The following is an 11,697-nucleotide window of genomic DNA, read 5'->3' as shown; positions in this document are numbered from 1 at the left end:
TCTCCCTCTGCACTCTGGGTCAGCCTTGCCCAGAGGTCTGCCGCAAGTTGGGAACTCACAGGAGGGGAACTCGGCTGCATCTCCCTCCTGAGTGGAACTGTGGAGGGCTCTGAGTTTTTGCGAGGAAGGGAAGAGGTTTGGAATCAAATGTGCAGAATCTCTCTTCTGCCGCGGAGACTCTTGGGAGGGCTCTCGGAGAACTCCTCGGACGCTGCTTCCTAACACCAGCATGGCTGAAACAAAACAAACTCGAAAAGTAGAAATCCAAGGGTGACAGTGCCATTTCACACCTTGAATGTCAGGGCAGTCCCATGGGATCCGTTCCAGGACCCCCCACCGCACACATGGCTGACTTGGAAGGCCTGAGGGTACCACTGATCTAGATACAGAGAATGATACAGAGCTGGGAGGACCTGGAATCCCGGCTCCCTCTTTGTCTTTCACCTTGGCCTCTCTGGGTATCTGAAAAATTAATAACTGCCTCAGAGGTTTATCGTGGGCATTAAGCGCAATGACGTATATAAAGCACTTGGCACTCAGCACTCAGTAAATGGGAGCTGTTATTATTTTACTGTGTGTGTGTGTGTGTGTGTGTGTGTGTTGTGTGTGTGTGTTCAGGTGTGTGGTGGCAATGTTGGGATCAGAGGGGAGTGCTTCAGTGTAGTTTAAAAAAAAAAAAAGCCCAGCTGAGACAGGATTCATATATCTACCTGGAGTCTTTTGGGCTGGAAAGAACCACCAGAGCATTTAATGCAATCCCTCTGTTTTAGAGATGATGAAACTCAGATGCAGACAGGTGAGGGCTTGCTCAGGATCTTACAGCTACCTCCTTTTCTGGAATCCCAGATCTTGCCTGCACAGTAAGGAAACTGCCATCCTTTTAGCCTAGAAGCTCCACTGAGATGGTGTCCGTTTCTGCAGCAGCAGCTGGAAGTCGCTAACACACCACCCCCAGCATTCCGCTGGATCCTTTCAGACATCACGACCTCCACCATGAGCACCTGAACCTTTCGTGGATGAATGAAAGTGCTACGTTCTCAACTCCTGAGAGAAGAACTAATAATTAAGTACAAAGGCAAGTCTGGGTTTGAAATTAATGACTATGGAATTCCAAAATGATCTTGAGATAAAATGAATACTTTACACTAATTTGCACGGCACTAGACAACATTGCTTAAGAAAAACTGCTCTGTTAAACCTAGGAGACAAAGATCATGTCTGTTATTTTAATTCACGGCCTCGGGGAGCTTGGAGAGGGGAGAGGCAGTGAGGGGTTTGAAGCTTTTAATGCTTACTGTGCAGAAATACGACTGTTTTCCGAAGCAGATTAGCTTTTAAGGATGTAGCATTGATTGAGTACTTGGTATATGTTTCACTTCTATTTACTTGTGTAATCTTCATGATAGTCTTAGGAGATAGGTGCCAGAGTTACCCCATTTTACAGATGAGAAAGCTAAGAGCAGAGAGTAACTTATTCAAGATCAAATAGCTAATAAATGGCATCACCAGGACTGAATCTTGGAATTTGGCTACAGAGTCTTGCCCACTCTGCTCTGCCACCTTGAGAGAAGCAAGGTATGGAATCTAAGAGACTAGGAACTATTGAGATGTTCATTCCTCATGAACATATACTTTTCATTGTTATTACTATTCCAAGGTCAAGTATATGGGGCTGAATCCCATGGTCCCTAATGCCACCCAGCTTCCCCTACCATAGCTGGGCTGGAAATTCCCTGGAAACATAGGTGGGATCTTTGATAATCTCCAGTATTCACCCCTGACTTTGTGCTGCTGGATAAAAATCAGGACCCGGCTCTGCTCTTCAGTGTACAAATGGCATAAGGAGCCACACCAGGCTCAGTATTACAGATTTTTGTAAAAGATACTTCCATGTACCCACCCCCAAGACCCACCAATGTCAGCTTAAAAGGAGCAGGATGTCTCTGTGAGGAGAACAAGGTAGGGATGCCGTGGCAGCAAATCTATTCCATTTTTTTCCCTGAGGTTATAAAGAGGCAACAGTTTCTTAGTCCCTTTTTTCCTTTTTGTTTTGACTCGGAGATGATGGTATCATTGCTTCTCAGGACAAGTTAGTCCTCAGAAATCTACAGTAAACTCAGTAGCAAGTAAATACATGGAGAAGAGGCACTTGCTGGTACTTTAGTTTAAATAAATGAATAGGGGCACCTGGGTGGCTCGGTTGGTTGGGCGGCTGACTTCGGCTCAGGTCATGATCTCATGGGTTCATGAGTTCGAGCCCCGTGTTGGGCTCTGTGCTGACAGCTCGGAGCCTGGAGCTTGCTTCAGAGTCTGTTACTCCCCCTCTCTCTGTCCCCTCCCCAGCTCATGCTCTGTCTCTGTCTCTCATAAGATAAATAAACATTAAAAAAAATCAAATAAATGAATAAATGCTCCAATACCCTTTTTATATGCAAGGAAGCATCCTGGACGTACACATACATGCTATCCACACCGTGCCCACTCCACTGCCCCTTTGTGTTTTTTTCACTTAATGTATCCTGTAGCACATTCCATATTCAATATTATCACCTAAAGATTTACCTCATTTTCTCATGACGTCACAGAGCTGCATTGTTTGGATGTATCAGAATTTATTTAACCACCATCTGTATTAAAAGACATTTTTGGGTGCCTGAGTGAGTGGCTCAGTCAGGTGAGCATCAGACTTCAGCTCAGGTCATGATCTCATGGTTCATGGGTTCGGGTCCTGCATCGGGCTCTGTGAAGACACCTCAGAGCCTGGAGCCTGCTTCAGATTCTGTCTTCCTCTCTCTCTGCCCCTCCCCCACTTGCACTCTGTGTCTCTCAAAAATGAATAAATATTAAAATTTTTTTTAAAAAAAGAGACATTTTAATTGTGTCTATTCTCATACTCTCACAAACAATGCTGAAATTAGTGTTTCCACACACGTGTATTTTTGTTTTGCCTCAGTTTTGCTATTTTGGGAAGAAAATTCCTAGAAGTGGAACTGTTAGGTCAGAGGATATTTGTATTTAAATTTTTAATCAATATTTCCTAGTCATCCTACAAAGAGTTTACACCAATTTGCTCTCAATGAGAAGGAGTTTTATTTAAAATATTTTTTTTTAATTTTTTTTTTCAACGTTTTATTTATTTTTGGGACAGAGAGAGACAGAGCATGAACAGGGGAGGGGCAGAGAGAGAGGGAGACACAGAATCGGAAACAGGCTCCAGGCTCAGAACTGACAGCACAGAGCCCGACGCGGGGCTCAAACTCACGGACCGCGAGATCGTGACCTGGCTGAAGTCGGACGCTTAACCGACTGCGCCACCCAGGCACCCCTAAAATATTTTTTTAATATTTGTTTTTGAGAGAGAGAGAGAGAGAGAGAGCACGTGTGGGGGAGGGGCAGAAGGGGGGGTGGGGGAGGGGCAGAAGGGGGGGTGGGGACACAGAATTCAAAGCAGGCTCCAGGCTTTGAGCACAGAGCCCGAGGCGGGACTCGAACTCACCAACCTTGAGATCATGACCTGAGCCGAAATCGGACGCTTAACTGACTGAGCCACCCAGGCACCAGGAGAAGGAATTTTAAACACTGAGTCTGGCACCCTTGTTATCTGAGTAGATTCTCAGATGAAATGCAGCTTTGCTGTGTGGTTTAACAGGTAAGGCTGATGATGAATGTATTAAAGGGAATGGATGCATTTGTGAAGATATTTTGAGTTGGTGAGGGGAAGGGGAAGAGCCTGCTGGAGCCCTGGCGGTGACAGTTTCATGGCAAAGGAGAAAAATTGGGTGCGGTTTTCATGCCTGGCAACTGGCAAGTGGTCACTTGCATGGGATGTTTTCCATATTTCACTGGGACCTCCTAACACTGTAACTCTTCTGATCTACACCTAGGTTGGTAAAGGGAATATTTGTGATTCAAACTTGTACACTTTACTGATTACATCAGATAAGCACATGGAATTCAGATCTGTAAAATCCACCTTTCCCTCTGAAATATACATCTTAAAGTGTGCATTCCTGGGTCAGGTTAAGCTGAAGTGATTTGACTGTCTTCATCCAAGTCTCCTGAGAATCCAGCAACTCCTTTGACGTGTGGCTTCTACAAACTCCCACCTGGTCTGGAGGGTTCTGTATGTAGGTAATGATGCCTTGGGACTTTTTCTCCTCACCTGAAGTTGTACAGCGGTAGAGAAACAAGACTGGCTATGAGTTGTCAGCAGAGAAGATAAAAGCTGTCAGCCACAGTAAGCATTGTAGATTAGCTATGAACTTCTGGGTAAATTCCATTGTCATGCTTCATGACCAAGGGTGGTAACAAGTCAACCACATTACTAACCTATTCTACATCTGGTATGAGTTACTACATTGTCTCAAGGCACCTGCAGGTGACACCTAGCCTAATCTAAAATCATACTTAGATGGTAGAAAATAAATTTCCTGCTGTGCCACACCCATATTCTGTTAACAAAATGTGCTGAGTGTCTACTCCATGTCTAGTCCTGGGTCAGGCATTATGAGAGATATGAAAGAAATATTAAGCAGTTGGACACAGGCAAATTGGAGCAGAAAAGAGTACATGCAGAGAAGAGAATACTGGGAAGCTTTAGCGATTCAGGAAGGAGAGGTGAAGGCTGGACTAGGGTTAATGCTAGCAGAGGCAGGAGAGAAGCAGCACATTTGGGAGTCACCAAAGGAAGAATGAATCAGACAGCACATCACAGTAGAGTGCAGAGGGCACAGGCTGGGTTCTGCTCTCTGCCTTACAGCTGTGTGGCCAAGGCCCCGAATCGTTCTGAGCCTCTGTTTTCCACCTGTAAAACTAGGACACAAATACTGTCCCCACCAAGCTGGATTATTGAGATCAGTGAGTTGGCATACAGCACGGGGTCTGTCTCATCGTAGTGAGTGCTCAGAAATGTTTGCTCTTCTCCTCATCTACCCATCTCTGTGCCCCACCCCCATCTTGTGGGAAAGGGTTGCCTTCAGAGGAAGATGGGGGAGAAGAGGGCTGAACAATGACGTCTGTTTTCCAGGTGGTGCCATTAAGCAGATGGGGAATGTTCAAAAGGGGCAACTATTCAGAAGGGGACGATAGGATTGACTTTTGATATTTGGAGTCTGAAGTGATGGTAGGCTAGTCATGATGGTGGCTGGAAACCCGAGGGCTGAGAGCTGGCACCAGAGGCTGAGGAGGCGGGAGTCCTGAGCAGGGAGACCGAGGTTATTCAAGCCACATGTGTCTCTGAATTCCTAGAAGGGGAAACAGCAGCCATGGCTAAGGTAAGCAAGCAAACCTGAGACCTTGGGGCTCAGGAATAAAGACCCTAAAGGTAAGCCAACATAGTGTCACTGACCAGACCACATAGAAGAGTAGGCACGCCCCTGAGATAGATTAGACACCTACATTAGGGTTACAGGCTTTCATCCATTTTTGAGTTGAAGAGAGTAAGGAGACTGATGTCAGAACCCACCGTTTATGCTTTCCTTATGCATCCAAGTATGTCTGAGGGTCGTCTGGATTAACTCCTGGAATAGGTGCATATTAATCTGTGTATATCAAACAGATTTCCTGCTGAGCTAGGGCCAGAAACAAACAAAATCATTCTGTCTACATTTACTGAGCTCCTCCCTGAGGTCAAGTGCCCAGCATATACAAGACTCTCTCTGTTTGTAGGACTGGAGTTGAGAAAGGGCATGGGAAACTGAGAAAGCGACCAGAATCGCTGGCGATCCACTGGCTGGCGCAATGCTGAATCTCGATGAGACCGCTGTCTTAGGTAAGAGATCTGCCTGCCCCCCACTTTCTTGAAGACAATAGGGTGAAATTGTGACTCCTGACAGTAGCTGACAGCTGCTGTGAGCTTTGGCGAGCCACCCAGCCTCCCTGTGCCTCAGTTTCCTCCTATGCAATAGCAGAAAAACATCCCTGCTCTGTGGCAAGGCTTTGTGAGCACACATGAAAGCACTCTGTATATTGTCGAACTCTGTGAAGCCAGTAATTAGTGCTGTATTCCAGGCCCTTCATGATTGTCTTGAGTTACCTCAGGAAATTCCTCTGCTTAGAATCAGCATCTGAAGGGCAGCTGTAAGAAAGTGAAGTTTATTTCCCATCTGTAGTGGGTTGAGTTGTGGCCCTAAAAAAAAAATAAGGTCCAAGGGCGCCTGGGTCGCCCAGTCGGTTAAGCATCTGACTCTTGATTTTGGCTCAGGTCACGATCTCACGGTTCATGAGTTCAAGCCCCAAGTCAGGCTCTGTGCTGACAACGCGGAGGCTGCTTGGAATTCTCTCTCTCCCTCTCTGTCTCTGCCCCTCCCCCACTCATGCCTTGCTCGTGCGCACGTGCTCTCCTTCTCTCTCAAAATAAATAAACTTATATATATAAAAAAAAAGGTCTAAGTCCTAATAGCCCCCTCCTCTCCCACCCCACCCCTGCCCTGCAACCTGTGAATGTGACCTTATTTGGAAATAGAATCTTTGCAGATGTGATTAAGTGAAGGATCGCGAGATAAGATCATCCTCCATTGAGGGCTGGCCCTACATCCAATGATTGTCCTTATACAGAAAGGAGACAAATTTTGGATACAGAGACCGGGAAGGCCTGCAGAGATTTGGAGCAATGTGTCTACACAATGAGCAGCTCTGAGGGTTGTTAGCGGCCACCAGAAGCCAGGAGAGAGGGATGGAACAGATTCTGTTTCAGACCTTCCAGAAGGAACCAACACTGCTGATGTCTTGATTTTGGACTTGTGTCCTCCAGAACTGTGAAAGAACAGATTTCCACTGTTTTAGGTCATTAAATCTACAGTCATTTGTTATGACAGTTCTGGGAGAGTAACGCCCCATTCCCATTGAGAAGCCTTGTTATGACGACTTGCCAGGCTGCTGGTTCCCCTGGGCTGTTCACCCTGGTTCATCTGTCCTGGAGGACCATGTTTTCCCTTGGCTGTCGATGCTCCCTTTGGCAAATTTTGGTATGTTACCACTTTAATAACGCTGCTCCCTTTCTGAAGCTGCAGTGAGTTCCAGATGATTCCAAGTGACATTTAAATACATTCTCACATCTTAACGTTTTGTTCTTGGGGGAATGGCCTGGACAGTCTCATTGCCTAGGTCCATCAAATTTGTCTTACTTTGCAACAGACATAGCAGTTGGGGGGTAGTTGACAAAGGAAACCACAGCATGTGGTGATCTGTCTCTAGTTTGTTGCTTAGAGCAGTGGTTCTCAATCTTTTAGGGTGCGTTAGAACCATGTGGAAGGCTAATGAAAATACAGATCATTGGCTCCTTCCCTTCACTCCTCCCTCCCCACAAGTTTCTGATTTAGTAGTTCTGGGGTGGGGCCCAAGATTTCTCATTTCTAACTCGCTCTCAGGTGAATGCCAATTGTTCTGGCCCTGACTACACGGGGAAACCGCCACAGCTCAGATCCGTGGTTCGCAAACTTTGCTACATATTAGAATTACCTGGGAAGCTTCTCCAAACCCCAGGCCTAGGCTGCAACCCATATCTATTAAATCAGAATCTCTGGGGATAAGACCTGAGCATCAGTATTTTTTAAAGATCCTCAGTGGTTTTAATATGCAATCAGATTGAAAGCCAATGGCCTAGAGGCACTCCCCTGTCCCCCAGCCAGATGGGGACAGGTTAGGAGGCTGGGAGATGCCCTGGCTAAGCTTGGGGCCCAACCCTTGCAGCCCGGCCTAGTGCCCCACTCTATGGATGGATAAAGGAAGGAGACAGCGGGGTTCTAAGGTGTCATCTCCCTGTGGCTACTGCCGAAGGTCTCCATCTGGGGACCCAGCAAGAGAGTGAGGCTGTATATAGCTGATCTCAAAGCCTTGGTTGCAAAGTCCTATTTTCTGACACTGCTTGCTTTATGAATTTGATCAAGTTGTTTAACTCCTCTTTGCTTTCCTTTCCTTATCTACAAAACGAGGACAATAAAAATACCTACCTGAAATCAAACCTGGAGAAGATTAGAGAAGATGTATTTGAAGCACCTGGCCTAGGTACTATAAAGGGCAGACGCTCAGTAAAGGTTCATTTCCCTTCCACACCTCCGGGGCTTTCTGTTCCCTCCTCATTCTCAAGTCTGAACCGCTGGAAAAAAGAGGCCTGCCCGCTTGTCCCTTTCTCTTTTCTGTCTTGTTTCACTACAGGAGCTTGGACCCTGATCTCTTAGTCACACTCCTTCTACCATTAAAAAAAATCTTTGGGTGGGGGAGGTGCTGGGTGGCTGGCTGGTTAAGCACCCGACTTTGGTGACTTTGGCTCAGGTCATGATCTCATGACATTGGGCTCACTGCTCTCAGTGAGCCTGCTTCAGATCTTTTGTCTCCCAATTTCTCTGCGCCTCTCCTCTGCTTGCTCTCTCTCTCTCTCTCCCTCTCTCTCTCTCTCTCCCAAAAATATATAAACATTAAGGAAAAAAAGGTGGGGAGGCACCTGGGTGGCTCAGCCGGTTAGGCCTCTGGCTTCAGATTCTGTGTCTCCCTCTCTCCCTGCCCCCTCCCCACTCATGCTCTGTTTCTCTCCCTCTCAAAAATAACAAAAAAATTTTTAAGAAAAAAGTGGGGGGGGGGCACCTGGGTAGTTCCGATGGTTGAGAGTCCGACTTTGGCTCAGGTCATGATCTCATGGTTCGTGAGTTTGAGCCCCGTGTAGGGCTCTGTGCCGACAGCTCAGAGTCTGGAGCCTGCTTTGGATTCAGTCTCCCTCTCTCTCTCTGCCCCTCCCCTGCTAATGCTCTGTCTCTCTCTCAAAAATGAGTAAACATTAACAAAAATTTTTTTTAAATCTTTGGGGCTACCTCTTGTTTTTGTTCTTAGATTTCTTTAAAAAAACATACATACCGATCTCCCCTTTCTAAACGGTAATCTACTTTATACCTTTTTCTCCACTTTGCTTTTTTTCACTTAACTGTATATCTTAAAGGTTAACTCCATAGTGGTATATGGAAACATTGTCTTTATTTCGTTATAGAGTGGCAGAACATTCTGGGGGGTGCGGGGGGATACGCCATAGTTCATTTTTGCAGTTTGCCATGAAAGGACATTAGGGTTGTTACCAGTCGCATACTACAACAGTGCAGCAAAGAACATACTTGTGCCTGTGTTTCCTGTTTTCCCCGTGTATCCTTGGGAAGGACTCCCCAGCTGCTCCCCTGCTGCTGCGCCCCCACCTCCGCCTGGTTACAGACACTGGAATGATAACTGCAGCCCCCTCGCTTCCTTTCCGTGTGATGGGAAGGCCTCCACAGCAGAAACCACAGAAAGACGGCCTCGACTTCATTTTGTCCCTGTCTCCTACCAGGGCATCTCCTCGGAGCTACCTAAGTCACAGCCAGAACCCTAGCTGTAAAGGAATCTGGGAAGTGTAGTTTGGGGGTTTCTCATCTCTGCCACACAGGAAAGCTCCCAGAAAGGGGGTTGAGTGCCAGTACCCACATCCCTCTCACCGACCCAATTTCTTTGTTTTACAAATGAGGAAACAGGCCTGGGAGGGGTATGTGAACTGCCTATAAGCACGCACAGAACACAGAACCGGTTCATGGCTAACAGCCCTGGCATCTGCCCCCTCTCTGTCCATGCCAATAGGAATGCTTGTGAATTGAAGTTTCATGGAGTCGAACACCTTAGAAAGGCAGAAGCCACTCCACACAACAGGAACTTTTAATTTTCTGTGTAAAAAGAAACAAAAACCCTCACCGGCTCCTTTTTGGTCTATTATAATCAGTTACTGTTATGGGCTGAATTGTGCACACCCCCCAACCCCTGCCAATCCGTATGTTGAAATCCTAAACCCCAGCACCTCACAGTGTACCTGATTTGGAGACCGGGTCTTTAAAGAGGTCATTAAGTTAAAAAGAGGTCATTAGGGTGGACTCTAATGCAATATGACTGGTGTCTCCTAAGAGGAGGAAATTTGGGCACAGACTGGCTGGGTGGGGGGAGGGGTGATGTCAAGACATGGGGAGAAGGTGGCCATCTGTAAGCCAAGGAGAGGGAGACCGAAGAAACCAAGCCTGCCAACACCTTCATCTCAGACTTGTAGCCTCCAGAACCACAGGGAAAATACATTTCTGTTGTTTAAGCCGCCCATCGGGAGTACTTTGTTAGGGTAGCCCTAGCAAACTAATCCAGAAACCAAGGTCTGGTAAGAAAAAATAAATAAATAAACATGCACTGGTAGGAGATTCATTTGGTCTCTTGGGTAAGTTGCTTCCCTGAGTGTTTCTTGCCACATACATTTCTCCTAATGCTTTCCTTCTGGATGTTTCTGCTAAGCCAGACTCTTTTTGGCATCATTCTCTATGTCGGGATCTCTCTCAGAAATATGCTTTCTGAATCTTGCACATTTCGGAAGTCTCTGGAATGGTGAATTGGCTGTAGATTTAAAAAAAATTTTTTTAAGTTCATTTACTTATTTTCAGACAGACTGAAACAGCATGAGCAGGGGAGGGGCAGAGAGAGAGGGGGAGAGAGAGAGAGAGAGAGAGAGAGAGAGAGAGAGAGAGAGAGAGAGGATCCCAAGTAGGCTCCACACTGTCAGTGCAGAGCCCAATGTGGGGCTTGAACTCACGAACCATGAGCCAACATCAAGAGTTAGACACTTAACTGACGGAGCCACCCAGGCACCCCAGATTGGCTATAGCTTTAAATGGCCGTAGGGTCGCCAGTCCCCACAGAAAGACAACCTGAGCACCTGAGAGCTTTCACCCCACTGGTCACTCTTTGAGGACTGTCCCTTGCTTTCTTCTTGGGAAGCTGTGGCAATCTTGCCCTGAATGTATTTTCCCCCATTTTCACAGGAGGTAAACGTGGCATGCAAAATGCATTTTTAACGACTGAGAGCTGCATTCGAAAGTATTTTCCATCTTTGCTGGGTCATTAAGTCTTTAAATCCTTCAATATTTTAATGACTTTTGTAGTGCAGTGATGTGTAGGTTTGTTCAAATTTTCATTGTCTCCATGCTCCCTTGCCCATAAGATGTTCCAGTAAGAGCCCATCAAAGGCTTATTGAACACACGGCACTGTTCTGAATGGGTCCTTTCTGGGCAGCCTGTCTCCTGCACTGGCAATGATTAGAGCAGAGGCACATCGTACCCAGGCTTAGGTTCTAAAGACCGTGAGGATGGTCCAAACGACCCTTGGAAATCCTGTCAGAAGTTGCCGTCTCGGAGACCATGCCACCATTTCTCACTAAGTCCGGCAGGCCCAGCTTTCCCTCCAGTGTTGGAACAGAATAATGTCTCTTCAGCGCAGCCCCAAGTGAAGGGTAGCCTGGGTCCAGGGCTGTGCTAGCTAGCTCTTTACACAAAGAGAAGAAGGCAGGAACCAAGGTCTCCTGGGAACAGCAGACTCCTATCCGTTCATTGAATGGAATTGCAGGCAGAATTCTGTCTCATTTAAATAGCACTCTCCCTCTCCCTCTCCCTCTCTCTGTTAATTTTAGTTTTGCTGAACACATGTACAACATGGCTCAGTACGATATGGCAGAGCATTGGACTGGGATCCAGGATACCCAGGTTGCAAAGTCAGTTCAGCCACAAACGTTTTGGAGAATACTAAGGCCAAGGGACTTAAGGGGCCATAGACTTTTATTAGACTTTTATTTTTTATAATTTTTAAAGTTTACTTATTTTGAGAGAGAGAGAAAGAGAGAGAGAGAGAGAAGCAGGGAGGGGCAGGAAAGAGGATAG

The 11,697-nt window shown here is 46.5% G+C and overlaps 1 long non-coding RNA gene across 1 annotated transcript; it reads left to right on the top strand.

The window, feature by feature from the left end:
- Nucleotides 1-4,019: 4,019 nt before the first annotated feature.
- Nucleotides 4,020-7,060, top strand: LOC122469064. Its single transcript, XR_006293377.1, has 3 exons — nt 4,020-4,237; nt 5,668-5,770; nt 6,464-7,060. It is a non-coding gene; the product is annotated as an uncharacterized LOC122469064 (long non-coding RNA).
- Nucleotides 7,061-11,697: the final 4,637 nt, after the last annotated feature.

Source organism: Prionailurus bengalensis, chromosome B3, assembly GCF_016509475.1.
Source record: "Prionailurus bengalensis isolate Pbe53 chromosome B3, Fcat_Pben_1.1_paternal_pri, whole genome shotgun sequence".
Classification (NCBI taxonomy): Eukaryota; Metazoa; Chordata; class Mammalia; order Carnivora; family Felidae; genus Prionailurus; species Prionailurus bengalensis.
This window is presented reverse-complemented; position numbering and strand designations above follow the sequence as displayed.